We start from the raw sequence: 18,658 nt of genomic DNA, 5'->3' as shown, positions 1-18,658 counted from the left end.
AATAGGTGCCTGTTTTTCATTTATATTTGACTTGATTGCAAATTTGTCAGGATGAAGACTACTTGCATGTCTTCTTATACCACCAGGCTCAGAGACAAGTTCACAGACTTTCTCCTTACTTGCAGTTTATCTCCATCTTTGCAACATTATCTGTGTATTACATCCCTTGCTTTGCAGAAAGATCAGAGTTTCCAGGGGAGATCTCAGAGAGGTACAGGATCCATGAGAGAAAGATTGTGACAGATACCACTATACAAGTCAACATCCCCACAGAAGAGGCAGAAGAGGAGAGCAGGTAAAGATAGAGTACCTACCACCTGCTAGAAGAGAACTCACAGAAAGGCAAATGGGAAAGACAGAAAAAAAGAACACTTAAAGGTTGAAAAGAGCATAGGCATAGAAAAGGAGAGAATAATAAAAGAAGAGAAAAAAAGAAGCAGATAAGAGGACAAAGGAAAGGGAAAGATCATTTCAGGTGGATGCAATGATTCAGAAGAAAAAAATGAAACAACAAAAACAAAAAAAATAGAAAGCGTACTGGCATATATTATTGCAGCTCGTTATTTGTGGTTTTCAGTCCTGCATTACTTCACTGACAGAGCATCTCAGATCTCTTCCACTACTCTTCACCCTGCAGGTCAGTAGGACAGTCACTTAACCGAAGAGCAGCATGACTGCAAGACCTGCAGTCTTGGACTGACGAAAAGCCTTGAGCAGCTGAGGGACAGACCTGGACGTGGCATTTGTGAGCTAAGTGAGGGAGCTGCTGTTCAAACAGAGCAACGAGGATCTGCAAGCCTGCCAGGTTCATCCTCAATGTCTCAGCTTTCAAGTTACAATAAAAACTCTTCTTCAACTATGATACAATGCTGCTCTGACTCACCTCACTGACTTCATCTTTCTACCTACCTCTCTAATTTTCACCTGCCATTTTTCTCTCTTTTTTCTTCTAGCTAACATGTGAGTTGGAGAGTCTTCTCTCTGTCTGGCTTTCTGCTAGACTTTTTCTGCCCTATCTAAATTTCACAGCACATAAATCACATCTGAAAAGAGTATTTCTTAAAACATTCCAATTTCTTCCCTTTCCAACTTAACACTGTGATTGCAGTATTTATTTTTCCAAACCTGTTGGAAGCCAATTAGGGAAGGAAGCTAGAAAACTAATGAAAACGAAGCTGTACTAAAGTTGGCTGACCCATGGGCTTGGCTGAGAGTGCAGAATCAAAAACAACCCAAAGGGCATTGCAGCAGAGGGCTGTGCCTGACTGCCAGGCAGGGAAGAGAAGCCTGTGTATGAGAGGATGTCTGACAATCAGAACACTCACCTCCTACATTTGCTTAGAATTTAGGATGACAGTGGGGGAAAGAGGGTTATTTTTAGAGGGTGGGAAGTTCAAGGGCATGTGAGGTTTTGGAAGGACATGACTAAGTCTTACCTTGTAACTGACCTCTCACCTTAGCTCCTCAAATACAACACTTAAGGTTGACATTCATCCTTCATCTTTGTCACTCTGCCTTTGGTCACAGTCTCTGAAACCTGGCATAGGCTGTAGCTACCAATGGAACATCAAAAAACAGGCAGCCTTTAAAAAGCTCATCTGCAAGGCAAAATAACCACTCTGCACTTATCTGACTCGTGCTTTTCACCAGTGTGACTTATGTCAGAGTGACTAATGAAGCGATCATCCACGAATAGCTCACACAATATTTTAGCACTCTAATACAGTATGTGAATTAAAAACAAAACCAACCAACCAAACACAAACACCACCAAAAAACTGCCAGAGCAAATTACTTAGGACTTTCAAAATAATTTCTTATTTAGCCGCTCAGTTTGAAAAGATAACATTTGGGAGGGGGTTTAACCACTGTTTTCACTGTCATTAGAGTTAACGCTGAACACTTCTCAAACCTTATCCTACTTCTGTGAACACACTATGAGAGAAAAGAATGATGCCTTGATTCTGCTGTTACATCTCCCTTCTATCTTGTGCATGCCACTACAGTAAATATCTGGATAATGGGTAGCAAGAGCCAAGCTACTGATGTACTTGATTTCTAGGGCAGATCCTTCTCTTGGGGTATATGAGCAGTAGACACCAATGCATGTGGCTAATTAAGTCTGCAGTGGGCAGCATGAGCATCAAATCTGCACATATTACAGCATTTGGGTAACAGTGATATGGTCTACAGATATCTTGGATTAGAGCAACTAAACAGTAGGAGGAAACAAACCAACTTTGACTGCATAATCCTTCTCTAATCTTTCAAAGGTGATATATATAATATTACTTTTTCTTTTACAATTTGTCTCAAGTCTAATGCACCCATAGCAGATTCTGAATAACTCCTGTCTTTATTAATCCACTTATCATCACCACTAGCATAAAATGTAATTATAGAGAAAGAAGATACATTTTTCTATTCTTACACTAAATTCTGTATTTCCCATCTATGACTGTGGGCAAAGGTTTCCACATTATCCTCACTGGTTATATTCCTTTAGACTCAGAAACTTTTTCTTCCGCTCAGGGCAAATCTTTAAGCTCTTCTGTTAATATCTATGATATTGGGAACATGCTGAGTCTCCTACAGCTCACTCTCTATCTTTATGGTTTGTAGTAGGCCTACCTGAGTGGATAACAAGGGAGGAAGAAATAGTTGACTGTGTGAAAGGGGAAGTCAATACACAGCCATTTTTTAACCAAATTTAGTTCTTTAACAGTGTTACTTTCCAACCAAAATGACACTTTATTTGAAGATAAATAATATATATAAGTTACAGAAAACCAAATTTCCAATTAAGATGTTATTTTAATAAATAAAACATCTTCACTGTCATTTAATGAGCAGCTGGCCAGGAGTCTGGCTGCTGGCTGAGGCCAGCCCACTACATACAGTACAGAAACTGAGACTAAAGCTGCAAGAAACATTTGTTTTAATAAGAGGAAAGACACTGGGGGTAGGTGATGAAAGTAAAAGTTACTATGCCTCAGTCTTACATTCTGATCCCAGTCACACTCTAGTTTTGCACTGGAGTAAATTAAGTTACCCCATACTAACATCAAAGCAATCTGAGAAAATGATCTGGTCCCCAGTTCTCGATGTGAAACAAATAAAGAGCTGTTACCTAAGCTATGCTGTGGGGCTTATGTACTCTCTCCCACTCAACTTGAGCAACAATATTGCCAATGAACATATATAATTATTTGTTTGGATCATGTTCAAATACAGAATTGTGCCATCGAAAGTACAATGATTTCTGTATAAACTAATTATTTCTAAGCAACAAGTGCAGGCATGCTAATAATCTTTGAAATTGCTAGATTGAGTGCATTCTGAAAGGTGACTTGGAAATGGGACTGATTAAGTTCAAAAACTGACTGCAGAGAAAGCACTTAATCACTGCATGATCAGGTGTTATTCCCTCTACCGTAACAAAAGCCACAGTACTTCTAGACCCCCTGTCCCATCTTATTCTGGGTTTCTAACCTAACTGTTCTTCTAGCTGCAACCAAGACCACTTCTCCTTACAATACTCATTCTCTTTTTCTTCTATACAATCCACCTTTGGGCCTGACAACGTTTCTATGCCTGAGAGTCTTCTGGTATAGAGGCTAGCAGTTTCTGGTTATATTTAACCAAATGCTATTTTTGGTGGCATCTGATAGTATGGGATTCATATGAGACTTGACTAGTACAAAACTTAAAATCTGTAGTCAATCATTCAGATTTACAGAGATTCTGAAAAGCAGAGATCTTTGTATGAGATATGGCAAGAGATGGCAACAGATGGTAGCTCAGCTTCTCAGGTCCCATCATTTTCTCTGGAAGATACCAGGCTGGGCACATCCAGGGGAAAAAGCTTTCATAACCCTATGAGCTTTTTCTGCACTTTCCATTGCAAATGTAAGCTATGCATCCAAGGTCTCTGCCTAGCACGCTCCCATTTATAACAGGCAGCTTTGAACTTCCAGTTACTGCACATTCCTTCCTTCACTGTTTAATGTAGAAGGATCAAGTGGTTTAATTAATTCAGCAGCAAAGTTCTGGATATTGTCTACAGTTCTCTGGTAGATGTTATACAGCGTGTTCCCAACTCAGCCAGCACTGCAAAGGGCTTGAAGCTGGCAGAGTTAGGTTAGTATAAATTAGGATTCTCACATCTCTAATGGTCACAACATCATTTGCCCCTGGTTGAAAAGCATACTGGATACAACCTTGCATGTTAACTACTGGTCAGTACTACATAGCACAGCTTCTTACTATTGAAACGTGGGTTCAGTCATAGGCCTCTTGAAGGGCTATAAATAGCTGTGTGTGTTCTTGCAGATGCGCTCCAAGGCAAGTGACAGCCAGCGGAACACCTTGTGCTAATGCAGCTCCTTTGTGGTGAAAATGCGTTACTTTAAGTAAATACAAGAAAATAGTTATTAAAAACTGAAATAAATGTGGTCTCCAATCTGATGCATGAAGTGAATACACTTACTAAGATGAATGTTGCTTCTTTTAGGGACGTTGGCTTCTCTTGACTTCAGAATTTACTTGGACATGACAGCTGAAGCAATCTGTGCGTGAGAAAAAAAGCACAAAGCTCAGAAAAAGAGTTGCAACAGCAGAGTGCACAGGGAGAGGAAGAAGGTCCAGTGTTGTGCCTCTCTGTATCTTATTTCTGAAGCTTTTGATTTCTCAAAATTTCGTAGTTTTGCCAGAGGATGTTTATCCTCTGCTATCTATTTACATCCTCAACACAAGAGGACACAACAGGCTATATTCCCGGAGCTGAAACACTTCACAGAAATTCAAGCACAACCAAATCCAGGGTAGCTGCAACCCATTCAGAAGACTATAAAAGAAAGAACTGGAGAGGAGGCCTTGGCAGTAAAAGTATGAGAAAAACAGGAGGCCACCCAAGGACATTCAAGTGTAATTTGAGAGACTCTCAGAGATTACTTCAAGGATATCATTCCAGAAGGACATATGCATCTCATGAATCCTGTATCCTATTTGACAGCTCTGTGTTAAAACATGTGGACAAATGAATTTAACCTCAATACTTCCTGAAGCAGGATGATGAGGACAGTGAGAGAGAAAGAGCAGAAAAGCAGTTAGTGGAACTGGAAGACAGAAGCACTTTTATCAGCTTTGCAATGTGCAGTTTTACCTGAAGTGCAGGAACTACCTAATGTCATTTCAGTACAGTGAACTCAGACTTCTACCTGTCCTTCATGCATGTATGCAGACTATACAGAAGATATGCTCTTGCCTGCTACATAACTCAGAAACATTTGCATTGCCTTTAAGCAGTCTAAAATCTATGTATGCATGTAAGTGGGTGGGATGTATTTCTCCAGTCCCAGATTCTACAAGAGACTTGCATTCACCTCAGCAATGTCACTGGCATCTACTCTGCCATTAGCACAGCTGTTTGGGGAACAGAGTCTTCATTTTTGGAAAATGATAAAGTATCTGTATTTAGCCCATTGTTTCTTTATTTTAATCAAACTCTCATGTGTGTAACTAGGCCTTAGAGTCTGAATAGAGCTTCTGTTAAGCAATATCACCATTTCAAAACAACTTCAGATTATATATAGGGTCTATAAATGCTTCAAGTTCTTAGAACTGCATCAAGTACATGTATTGATTTTTTTGGGAAGCAATTAGCTTTTACTTAGAAGTCTGTCATATTTCCCAGCCTACAGAAAGCATGAGGATACATTACATGACTCTAAAGTCCTCCAAAACACATAACTAGCGTTTAAAGACAAACTAGATTATAAACAATACATTCCCATAACATCAGCTAATTTTAAATGCAATCAGCATTCTCCATGCAAGAAATATGCCATAAAGAAGCATACTTAAGAAATGAGGATCAGTTTGCAAATGTTAGGGGAGCCTCTTAGATTAAAAATAATTCTACACACAAATGAGAAATAAAATGCATACGCTGCATACCAGGAATCAAACCTGGCCATGAACTGGGGGTATGTGACACTTCCATCTTCATCAAGGGGGATTCTGTCAAGTAGCAGCTCAAACTCTTCATCAGTAATCTCCACGCCAAACCTGAAACAAACAGCAGTTAGCAGCACTAGCTGGCTGAGTTCACATTTGGGTCAACAGTACCCACAATACCCTGAGCATATGGCTGCCATTAACTCTTTGTTACTGCTTCGGTCCTCAAGATCAAGAGCACCACGTGAATATCAGAGGTTAATCAGGGTTTTGATCGCCTCAGCTTTCTCAAAGAAAGAAATTCTACCCGAGAGTCCTGGCATTGGTGAGGCACAGAAATAGAAATACTAGCATATTGAACTGTGTGCAATTGTCCTCTATAAAAAAGTTATTCATTACACTAAAACACTGGTATTGCTTAAACTAGTTAACTCTGAAAGGCTTTTCATTTGGACTGTTTAGCATGAAAGAAAATGGAGAGAAAAACCGTCTTTTCGGGAAACAGCTTCTTAGTGCTTTTGGTAAGCATTTCATAATGGCTTTAAAGACATTTTGCATACAAATATTTAAAAGTGTCAGTGTTTATTCATCAGCAAGAAAGTGTTTTCACCTCTTCAGAACAATCAAAACATAATCCTTGAAATACTGGCATAAACAGGAATGACTTAAGCAATAATAAAGAGCCAAGGCATTCATTCATCATTTTGCAAAGCCGATAAAAGTCAGCTGACTTCTGGGGAGATACATTTTGGTTTTGGCAAGGCACTGAAAGGGTGCATGAAACATAGTATTTATTTGTTGTTTCGGTTTCATCACCTTGCTTTCCCACTTTACGTAACTCAAGAAATCCTGTCGTTAAAGTGCCACAGCAGCTTCTTATGGGGATTTCTGACTCCCAGGTTTGGAGCACAGCAAATGGCCCGTTTATCCTGCTTTAGGCTGTAGAAAGTCTGCTGAGGAGGGCAGACTGGGAGCTGCTTTTGCGGCTGCCCTCAGCTGACAGTACTCATTTTACTGCCTTTCAACTTTGCTTATCTACATTCACTTTTCATTTACACACGTGTGTTTACGGAAGCTTGTGTTCTGCCAATACAAACACACATGACCAAAGTAAACCTGCAGCACTTTTTTCCCCTATGAAAAATAGAAAATCTGATTTTGCTGGGGAGTTTCAGTAAGAACGAATTCTCAGGAGTCCATAACTGTTCTGGGGTTAAAGAACATTGCACTGAAGATTAGCTATTTGCACATGCAATCAACAGACAAAATCTCCTGTTTGTTGCTATCTCCTAATCTGTGTCTCTATCATTTGCTTCAAGGGATGACATGCAGAAAGGATTAAGGGCTGTATATTAGGCATAAGCAGCTGAGAAGCTATGCTAAGAACCAATATGTAAACTGGCCACCTTGCAGGTCTGCAACTAAAATAAATTGACCACTGTCCACTACTCTATCACTTCTCGGTGTATAGTCACATTCACAAAGAAACGTAGCCAGGTTGCACATAAAATAACACATGAGATCCAAGGAAGAAAAAGAACAGCACTTAATACAACATTTGTGGTTTTGTACCGTGCAAGAACGTGTCTGGGGGAAGAAAGTGGATTTTTTATACTGCACATGAGCATCTTCAAATAGGCAAGATAGCAGCAAATTCACTACCTGTTCAAAAAGCAAAACTAAGCTTTTTGAGCATTGTAATGTTCTGGAATTAAAAACAAGAATTGCTGGGATCTAAAAAGCAATTAAAAAGATCCGAGAAATGGGTCTTATCCACTTTGCCCTCGTTTAGAGTAGAACTATCAAAGAAAGGCCCCACTTCTGGCAACTTCATCTGCCTTGTACAAGAGCTTCTGTAAATCCTAGAGACAGAAATTCACACACAGATTGCTCCAGTACCTTTAGCTGCAAATAAATAACCTCTCAACAACTAGTTAGCACAATCTCTTTCTGGATTCTGGCTTTTAATGGTTTTGGTTTTTTTTTTTTTTTTTTTTTTTTTGTCATTTCTTCTGGTAACCAAATGAAAACAAATAAACAATTCAGTAGGAAAATGAGTAGCAATTTTCTTGGTACTGAACTCAATTTTGTCATGACTTGTTACTGAGAATATTCCTCAGTTATTGGGTTCAGTGGAACCCTGGATAACTGTTCACTTAATTTCACTTAGAGAGGCTGATAGCCTGAGCTAGAGAGGTGTTTCAGTAATGTGGAATGAACCACACCACTGTGCCTATTGCAGTGAGAGCTTCTAATCATTTCTTGCGTAAGAATATCTCAACATGTTCTCCGTATCAAGATATACATAGAGACTACTGGAAAAAAGGCTTGGCTAAGTTTAATGCTCAAGAAAGCTACTGCCAAGATGGACTGTTTTACACACATGGAGCCACTGCATAAACACCAGGTATACTACTGACAGTGTACAAGTATATTTTATGAGAAAAATACCAATCTAATTCAATGAACTCAATAATAATGTCATTTCTACCAAGAGGATGGGTCCGAATCACGCTCTCTTGAACGCTTTGCTCCTTATCTTTGGTATTACTTAACAACCTTAAAGCTGGTTTGATTGCAGCACTGCTGGTCACACACAGCTCCTTGAACCTAGCTGGGTAAAACAGCTGTCTGGATAGAACTCAATGATCTCTGGATGCCACAGGCTCTCTTAGGAGATGTCAAAGCCATGTCAACGTTGAAGGATTCAAGTTCTTCAGACACACCTGGGGAAGATGGGAGCTGATCCTTAAACTCTGGTCCACAAGTATGCCTGTGTACAACTGATTTTTGGGGTGGTGAATCCTACTGGAACGGAGTGGGAATCAATATATGGTTCCAGAGGATGCCTCATTCCCACTTTTTGTATCCGCAAAGTCAGAAAATACACTGACTGATCTAAAGGAATAGAACTGGGGGAAGGGAGGAACAACCCTGCACCAACTTTGCATACTGACATTTTCTCCATTATTAAAATTCCAAAGACCTATTTTACATTACTGATCTCAGGATTTCTGGTAGCATGCTGTGACAACATTACATCCAACGTGCTCACTGATGTGGAAACAGAAAAAGCATTGAATGAAGAGAGTGTATGGCCTGTACCATTTGTTATCCCAAACACTGATATTATACTTCTCATTCTGAACTTCCCCTCAAGCTTCACAAACACATCCAAGATATACAAAAGCAGTAAACAGGAGGATCCAGTGCTCCAGCATGCAAATGCAGCCACCTGAAACTAAGCAATGATTTAACCAAACAGCAACAGCACACAACAGACCAATCACTGAGTTCTCCAGAGCACATTTCAAAGGCAGGTGCAATGGGCAGCACTTGAGAAAAAGATATCTATTAACTGGAGGGCTAAGCCTATTTAGACAGAAGCTGATGCAAAATGCAAGGGACTGGTTAACAGTGAGGTTGAGAGAAAATGCTTTGGCAGGAAGCCCAGAATCCTGGAAAAGGGAGCACCTGCAAAAAAGCCACATGTGGTTTGTTGCACCAATACCTACATTTGCGCATACAGACTGGGAAACTCTTATTTCCATTTTACCATATGTTTAACATCTGCAGTATCCTCAAATAAAGGCATCTCACACCTTAAATCAAAGGAACACAGAGGTAGATAAGGCACACTGGGAAATTCAATCAGTGTTTCAGCGAGTTGTCAAAATATCTTTTAATCTATAAAAACACCACTCCTGGGTACCAAGCTAACAGCGAGTTTTTGAGAGGACATTAGGGGAAGATAGAAGACGCACACACAGAACAACCTCAGTAAGCAGGAAACTGCTAAGAAGCATAGAAAGCAGAGAAGAACTTGCTTAGTGTCAAGACTGGCACACTGCAGCAGAGATGGCAATAAGATAGCACACCAGGTCAGAGGGATAGGCAAGCCTAAAACTGTGCTGGACATTTGAAATAAGAGAGTGCAGCTCTCCTACAAAGCTGCCAATAGGCAGCTCTCCTACAGGGACTCTACACGCTGAGGGAGCTAGACTTGCTCTTTGATTCTATGATCTTTAAAAGATATAGACCTGATCTCAGAGTGCTCATTTCCATTTGCCAATGTGTAATGTTCCACATGAAAAGAGAAGAGTTTTACACCTAATTTGTCCAGACATACCTATATATTTTGCACCAGTAAACACACAACTTTTTCACCTTCGTATTCTGAAGACTGTAACAACTGCAGCTGAACAACATAAACACCCTGCTTCTCAGCACCACTATGCAAGTTCCATTCAATTGAACTTATTACAGTTACCGTAAAACGAAACTGATGTGAAAGAGTGAAAGTTAGACACCTTAACTCTTATAAATGCTATCTGAATCTGACACCTGCAGCAAGCTGCCCATCCAAACTATTTTAAGCCAGATTCCAAGGTCAGCACTTGAGCTAATCTGCTCTTTGCAATTTACTTCAAGGAGTGACTGAGTAGCTGAGAATTTGGCACAGCAAGCGTGGCACGTGTATGAGAGGGAAAGGATTTTTTTTTTTTTTTTAAACAAAATCACCAACATTGGCTCATAATTTAATTGCAGTTAATGCACAGCTTTTCCTTATTATCTTATTAAGCTGAGCTTTGAGGAATTCAATTAAGATATCTATTGTACTGCAGAAAAAGATAAAACTGCATGCCAGTGCTGTCAAAGCATCATGACACAATTACAGTTCTATCCAACACTCCAGCCACTCCTCACTCCAACCAAGCTTTTGACAAGCTCAATGAGGGATTTTCTAGACTAAGAACAAATCAATGTGGAATACAGCCTGTTCGCTGCTTCCTTTATTCAAAGTGTGCCCTGCCATCTAGTGGCAAGGGCATTCCAAAAATACCATCTTGTTTTTCTCACAAGGCAGACCTTGTATGGAAAGCTCTTCACTTCCTAATGTACACGCTTTAGATTTAACTACAAATCAGTTGAAAAATACCACAAAGTAAAAACTGAACCTGCCTAATCCATATTGTGTTGAAATGCTTGGTCCATGAGCAACTTTTACATGTAGTTTTGCAAAATGTTAAGTGTCTTTTTCTTGTTAACTGTCAAAGAGAAATTTACATCGTAGCTCCAGAGAACCAAACCATTGAATTCTTTTTCCATATACAGTTTCCCCTACCTAGTTGCTCTAAAGCTAAAGAGTGTCAGCCCACACGGTGATAGTGGTTATTCAGAAAGAAATATGAGGAGGTAGAAGAGATTAGTGAAGGGTACATAAGCATGAAATATAGCCACAGCATAAGAACTACCCACTGTGCCACAAATTGACATGTCTATTCCAGCAGTGTCACTTCTGTCACTTTCCCGCACCCCAGCCAGCCATTCTCACACTCGTGCCTGCAGAGCAGCTTCAACTCACTGTAGGGGATATGCAGGAAATTTGCTTTTTGCAGGGCTGCATGATTGCTAGTGCTGACTTGAGGGGAGATGGGAAACACACAACTGGAAAGGAGAGGGAACTATGAGCTGCAACTGAGTCGCCAGGATCTTTATGCTAACTATGAAACTGTATCCTCAATTTCTGATCTACTATGCATTAATGTCAAGCAGCTCTGTTGTACTGGATCTGGCTGAATAGTACTTGTACTTCAAGATTTCCTTCTCACCCTGCCTCACACTAGCAAGTAAGCTTGAAGGAACAAAAAGCTGGGGAAGGACACAGGACAGCTGACTAACTGGCAGAAGAGAGATTTCCCATACCATGTAATGTCATTCTCGGCACTAACAGGTGGGGTGCAGCATCTTTCAAGGCAGCCACTATAGCAGTTGCTCAAGGGACTGGCTAGTCATCAGTGGGAGGCGCTGAATGATTGCTTTCTGTTACTTTGCATATTTCCCTCTTTCCTTCCCTTATTAAACTCTTTATCTTGACTCATGGGTTTTCTCGCTTTTGTTCTTTCTACTCTCTACCCTGACCAACATGTGAGAGGTGAGCGACTGTGTGTTTTGCTTTTGAAGATAAAAGTTATCCTTCCCCACTGAAAGATGGTTCTAAATAAAGAATATCATTCCCACCTGCATTCGTTTGCTATCCGAAATTCCTGATTCCCTACTAAACACCTTCTCTTCAACAAAGGAGAGACTTTTCTGAGACAAAAAGACAAAACAATACTAGAAAAAGCACAATTTCATACTCACTGAAAGTAAATGAGCCCTAAGTTTGTAGAAGGATTGACCTACATTAAACTAGAATACATCACTTGGCAAAAAGGCCCAGCTTTATTTTAAATATCCTGCCTACCCTACATGGTAAAGGGAAAATTGTTTCCCTTCCCCTTCCCAGTACACAGTTCCAGCCCATAGCATACTCTGATTGCACTGCACAAAAACAGCCTAAGACTTAATGGAGTTTATATAAAATGATATTTTTTAAACAAGACATTGGAGATCTCTCATATAACCCAGCACAGCAAGAAATCACTTAGGATGCTTCACTGACATATTTCAAACTGTATTTGCTTATGAACCAGCTCTCTGTGACTGGAACTCCTCCAGAATAAAGACTATTGCATAGTGAAAGCACTCAGTCTCCAGATCACTGTTATCATTGATAAGCACGTAGCATCATATCCACACTTTTTTTTTTTGCCTGTGGTGCCAAATCACAACTGCAAGGCAGTCACAGAATTTTGCAAAGAGAACAGGCACCATCCTGGGGTCCAGTGGCTCTGTGACCCATGGTGCCCAGTGTTTCTTGGTCTCAGGGGCAGAATTGGGCAGTGTGTGGGGAATGCCAGACACCCAGCAGCTGAAGGCTAGCCAGATGTCAAGGTTTCCAAGTTGCCAAGTTGCCATCTTCCTCAAGGGATATTACCACCTGGCTCTTCAAGTCAGTGAACCACCAGCTTCATGTGCACTGGTGATAGACAGGGACTGAGGATTTCTCCACTGACCACTATGCTTGTTATTTGTCTGTTCCTCTAAGGTTTGTCTGTCCCCACGTGCTCTTAATGCACACTAATTGATGATGATCTGCAGAGCAACTCACAGTAACAAAACAAAAACAAACGAAAAACAAAAAGTGAAAGAGTATTATCTTTGGAAAAGGACCTCTTTCTTATATCACAAGTGAATTTCCTTTGTTTTGAGCTGCACCAACTGTTTGCATTCACAAATGGTTCACAAATTAAACACAATAAATGTGATTAGACAGACACCAGAGCATGGCCAAGTGGAATGAAATCAGAGTGAAACAACTTTGCCAAGTTGGCTTCAACTGCAGTCACAGCAGATGATGCACTGATTTTCCCATCCCTGAGAAATCTAAGAAGGAAAAAACAAAGCACAATCAGATTTTACCTTTTTTTTCTCCCAACCAATACTCTCAATCACTGAGACTACATATAAAACCAATTTTTCTTTTTTCATCTTCCTGTTTTCTTCTGTTGCTAATGTAGATATGGTGGAGACAAATACACATCAAACAAAAAAACATAATGAGAAGATTATGACCACTGCTCTAGTCAACCAGATCCCCCTGCCATCGTGGCTGAGGAACAGATATTGTCTGCACAAATCAGCAGCTCAGCCAACTAATGGTGTTGGGTCTCTCCTCCCTCATCTGCTTTTGGAATCTGGCAAATGAGGGTAAATAGTCCCAAAACTGAAGAGCAAACCAAGCAAAAAGAAAAGTTGAACAGGAACTTTTTACTGGTTCAGTACCTTCAATCAGATGGGCCAAGAGTTAGGGACTGATTATTGTTTACAACACAAAGACAAAAGGCCTCACCTTTACAGGCCATTTGAAGTTGCAAGCCTAAATGTTAGAAAAAGTATTCTTCACCAGAAATTAAAATACAAGTTCCTGAAGGCAGGGGCAACCAACGATGAACCTTGAACCTCTATTGTTACAACCACTTCCACAAGTCATTAATTAACTCTCACATATTTTGACAGAAGGTTTGATTCATTTCAATACTGTATAATCAAAAAATCTTAGGATAGTATAATCACCAAATAAACAAGAGAGTTAGGCAAAGCAGACTATGATAACAAAAGAAAATAAATAGAAGGCTTACCCCTATCCTGGGCTCACTCACAAAACACCAGCAGAGCAGATCTCCAGAAGAGATCCTTCCCCACTGGTAGCCAGCTCTTAAATAGGTCTAGGAGGGGTGCAGCCAGGCTCCACCCCTTCCTGCAGCACAGGTGAATTGCCTTCACTGTGCTCCTCTGCTGACTCATTGCTCTCCTCAGGTGGTCCATCAGAGGTTCAGGCTGTGACTCAGCACTTCCCATACAAATATCCATATTGAATATTGCTGCATGAACAGGTAACCAGCAACCTCTGCAAACTGTAAAACAATCTGTCCAGTTGCTGACAGGATTGATGTTACTTTTACTTCTCACTGTACAACACCAGCTGTGTCACAGTTATGGATCAATTCTGCTTTTATTTAGTGCCTTTACCATCAGGGACAGAATGCAGAATAGAACTACAATTTTCTGTTTTTCAGTACCAGTCAGAAAGCGAGAAGTTTTTCAGTCTTTGAAAGAGGGCCGTCACTTGTGTTCACTAAGCAATGCTGAGAACTGAGCTTCTTTAGCTAAAAAAAAAAAACACTGCCACCAACAGTCTGGGCAGTATGTCTGCTTTCAATAGCTGCCAGGCATATCTGCATTTGTGCAAGGGTTTGGAGTCACCTATGTGTCAGGTTTGGCAAGGCTGCACTACACTAGGACTAGGAAATGCTCCTTGATGGGATTTCCCTCCAGATCAGATGGAAATATCAGACTACTTTCATTTTGCTTCCACACTGGTTCACAGATTAGCTACGGGGAAAAAGTTCTAGACAATTCTCTACAGCTTTTACTCAAACAAGAGTGACCTTGAATTCTAGCTTTCTATACAACTTCATCTCAAGTGCTTGTAAGTGAGAAATTCAGTAATTCCATATAAAAATAAGAAAAATAGCAGATACAAGAAGCTACAGAAACAGAAAATAGAAAATTCTTCCTCTGTATTTCCCCTGTGCATAAAATACAAACAAGCATCCTACAATGTATGACTTCTGGGACACAAGATCAGACATGAGGACTATCTGCTAAAAAAGGAACAATATTATTAGCTGTGTTCTGTTCCTACAAACTGAACTGCTAGTGAAGAGATGCAGGCACATACCAATGGGCTGAACCACCATATGAAACAAGTGGATGAAATTGTTCACTTATTCACGTGGCTTTTCTACTCACACTTTACTAACGTTCGGCTGAATTTCATCATTGCCTTGTATGAGTTTTTTTGAATTCCAACAACAGAGGGCAGCACTATAACTTGTTTCAGCCTGACACCAGACTCAGCAAAGGTCCTTTTGCCTAGGGCTGTCTTTGCTGTTTATCACAAAGGTTAACTTAGGATACTCCTCTGACACTGGGCACAGGCCCAGCAGTTAGAGGCACTGTCTACTTAGTAGGTATCTCCAGCTTCCCGAGTCACCCCAGCTATGGAAGGCCATGTATCCTGGCACTATCCCAGCCTGACCTATTCAGGGGAAAAACAATCCTGCTTCAGAAGGCCAAAGCTAAAATAAACCCATGCTTGCTGGAGAGCAGAGGGGAGGCAAGGAAAAGCAGCCTATGCAAATGCATGCTTCACATCCTCTGCTGTAAGAGACCTCCTGCCACCCCCGCTACTACTGGCTGAAGCTGAGAACAGCCTCCCCTGCTGAGCAATGCCCAGTAGGAGAAAGTGCACAGCTTTAGGTTAGTTTTCCCCTAAGCTGTGCCAAGATCTCTTCTGCTCACTGGAAATGAGGGTGCTGTAGAAGTGGAGGAGAAAGGGGAGAATGTAAAGACAGATCTGCTTAGGACACTTTTATAGCATATACTCATTCATACCTACTTATAATACAACTGTACATGCTAGACATATGAATTCCAAACAATGTAGCAACATTTAAGAGTCTATAATAAATGTTAGTGTAATCAGTATTTATTTCTGATGACTTATGGGCAAATACTAAAAAGTCTTTCTTTTTTTTTTCCCTTTGAATCAGAGGTTGATAGCTTTTCTTGTGCTCCTGCACTAGACGTATTCCCACAAAGCACTACCCAAGCAATGACTGAAACACAGATTATGTTTTTATCATGCCAAGGCAGAATGCCTCATCATCTATTTCCCGACTTCTTCTTCCCCATCATTTTTTTCCCCTCTCATATCCATACTCAAAGATTTCAGCTGAAAAAAAAAAAAATAATAAAAAAGAGAAAGAGAGAGAGAGAGAGAGAGAAAGCAAACAAAAGTGAATAAAACCAAGAGATTTTAATCTTTTCAGATCCTCCATTCTTCCTGATGCCTTCATTATTCATCACTATGAATCACTCTCTAGGCTGGATGACGCTCGCTCATTGAGTGTTCATCTCTGCCTTTCATCTTGTTCCTAGAGTAGCACGTATCAGCTGCAAATCTTGGTGTTCCATTCCTACATACTAAGGCTGACATGTGTTTTTCCCCATGCATCCACACAGACAGCGCACTGATTCAAGGTCTCATCAGGGTTAGGGTTAGTTTCAACACTTCTCTGTCTGATCTGAGAAACGCAGTCTTAAAATCCTACTATAGATCCAGAACGTACTGCATAAACATAACCCACCATCTTTCCTGTATTATCCCTGTCTTTGCATCCTTCCATTTGCTCACAGTTCTCCAACACATGATGGGAGTTACTCTGTATTCTTACAGCCGAGCACTGCCCATTGTGAAAATGCTGGCTCCTGTTTCCAGCCAGACTGATCAGGCTGTGAGATGAGTCTTCAATTCGTATTGGTTACATTTTCAGACTGCCTTTTTGTGCCTCCTCCCAGGCTTCTACACTTATGTAAGAGGAACTCACTACAAACACAAACCAACCTTTTACATGGAGAATGTACTGCAACTCCACAAATCTTTTCTGAAAACAAACCAGAAGAAAATACATTTCTTCTTAGCGTCGTGCCACTACTTTGTCTACCCACAGCTTGTCTGTGCTGGGGGGGGGTCAGCACTGTCTTGCAGACTGCTTGTGCTCCCCCTTGTGTCTGCTGTCGGACGGAGACTGCTGACTTTTGAAAAAAAGTGTTCTTGTGTCTGGCCAAGCCTCAGCACTAGTTTCCTAGGGTTCAGCAATGCAGAGTAACAAGAATACACAACAGCTGGTAAAACTTTCATCTCATGTAGTGTTTCAAGAAAATGCAGAACGCTAAGCACCAACGAATTCCATGAAAAGCCAAGCTCCTTTCACTTTTTCTTTAATGACATTTCTAGCTACTGGAAATCCCTATCCTTGTTTGGTGGTACTGGTAGAGTTAGTGAAAGGTCCCTTACAGAGTGCATTTGATCTCCTACAAGTAGAATAAAAAGGCTGGACTGTCATATATATGGAAGATCTAAATAGGCATTTGGAGCAAAAATAAATCAAAAAACACCACCCAGAGCAGCAAGCACATGTCCTGGTCTAGCCCATTATTATAACACTGTTAACACTGAAAGTTGAATATCCCTTGAAACTAGGCATCTGGGTACTGGCAAGGGAGATCAGAAGCATAAAACGTGACTGCTCACTTCTAGTGCATTGCTTTATTTAAATACTGGCAGATGTGGATATATAGCATTACTGCTACAGAAATACGTATCAAACCAAAGAACTTATGTGGAACAGAATAATGATGTGTAACAGTAACCTCAAAAACTAGCTGGAATTTTTACGATAAAGGCTTTACTAAAATTTATTGTTCATTTAGAGAAAATGAAAAGCAGCGTAAACAAGCTAAAATGAAGAGGGTGGGGAAGAAGCAGGTGAAAGACCCTTTTGGGCTAGACCCTACCCACCACAGTCCCACTCCAGGCCCTACTCCCCTCCCTCCCAATACCACCCTGCTGCCACTCACTGACCCCAGTCAGCAGGGCACTGGCACACACCTGCCTGCATGCACTGAGGAGACCTCGTCCAGCTAGGCAGCACTGCAAACACTGCCATCCTGTGGGTTCGTGTGAAACCAGCAGCAGAAGCCCTGAGATGTCAAAAGGATATTTACTTCCCTGTGAAAAGAGAAGATACCACACCTAGTGAGTTAAGCACAAGGACAAAAAAGCGAAGATCAAGAGTAGCTACACCTATTAAACAATGAACCCTGTAACTCACAGTCTAACTTTAGGGAGCCCCTGTGCTTCCAGCTTGCACCTGTTTTCAGTTCTTGCTTGGGAAAAAGGCCTTTTCAGGTAACCTTTCTTTCCATTTCTTAGAACTGGGGAAAGACTCCATCTTGCTCATGGTGGCTTAGGTGTGCAGCGTTAAAGCTGCTGTTGCTGAGGTTCATGAGAAAAGACCTCTACCTCAGAGAGCAGCAGAGAGCAAGAGAGGCTGGGGATCAAATTTACAGTCTCATTGCCTTGTGCTAAACACAGACGTCAGTGAGATTTGCTGTCCTGGAGGGAATGTCTCTTCATGGAACAGCCAATCTTTTAGCACCTACATTAAGATGAATTCTATTTCCATTATTGATACTATATTACTGAATTAAGGCTGACCTCATTAACCTTAGCTTTCCTCAGTACAGCATCATCCTAGAACCACATATGATGACTGTTTTAAGGCAAATTCCTTGGTATACACTTACAATTTTTTACACTGGCTTTCACATAACTACTCCATGCAACAGCGAATCACAAGCTTGTACAGACATCAGGCAGAGGGAACATGTGAAGAAGGCCACGTAA

General features: G+C 40.7%; 1 long non-coding RNA gene across 13 annotated transcripts in view; it reads right to left on the bottom strand.

Annotated features, from left to right (window-relative positions):
- LOC122179997 overlaps positions 1 to 18,658 on the bottom strand; it is a 33,226-nt gene that overhangs the window by 13,873 nt on the left and 695 nt on the right. For 6 of the 13 annotated variants that reach the window (XR_006178885.1, XR_006178879.1, XR_006178890.1 and 3 more), the window contains exons 1-4: positions 18,084 to 18,385; positions 17,861 to 17,980; positions 5,959 to 6,069; positions 4,490 to 4,568 (exon numbers count right to left, since the gene is read on the bottom strand). This is a non-coding gene — a long non-coding RNA (uncharacterized LOC122179997). Of the gene's footprint in view, positions 1 to 1,448; positions 1,599 to 4,266; positions 4,407 to 4,489; positions 4,569 to 5,958; positions 6,070 to 6,138; positions 6,231 to 13,982; positions 14,024 to 17,860; positions 17,981 to 18,083; positions 18,386 to 18,658 lie in introns of those variants that run through there. The other 7 variants (XR_006178880.1, XR_006178882.1, XR_006178881.1 and 4 more) reach the window with 7 other exon arrangements.

Source organism: Lagopus leucura, unplaced genomic scaffold (genome assembly GCF_019238085.1).
Source record: "Lagopus leucura isolate 7727_CA_CO unplaced genomic scaffold, USGS_WTPT01 Super-Scaffold_100004, whole genome shotgun sequence".
NCBI classification, from domain to species: domain Eukaryota; kingdom Metazoa; phylum Chordata; class Aves; order Galliformes; family Phasianidae; genus Lagopus; species Lagopus leucura.
Note: the sequence above shows the minus strand (reverse complement) of the source record. Positions and strands in the feature narration are given on the sequence as shown.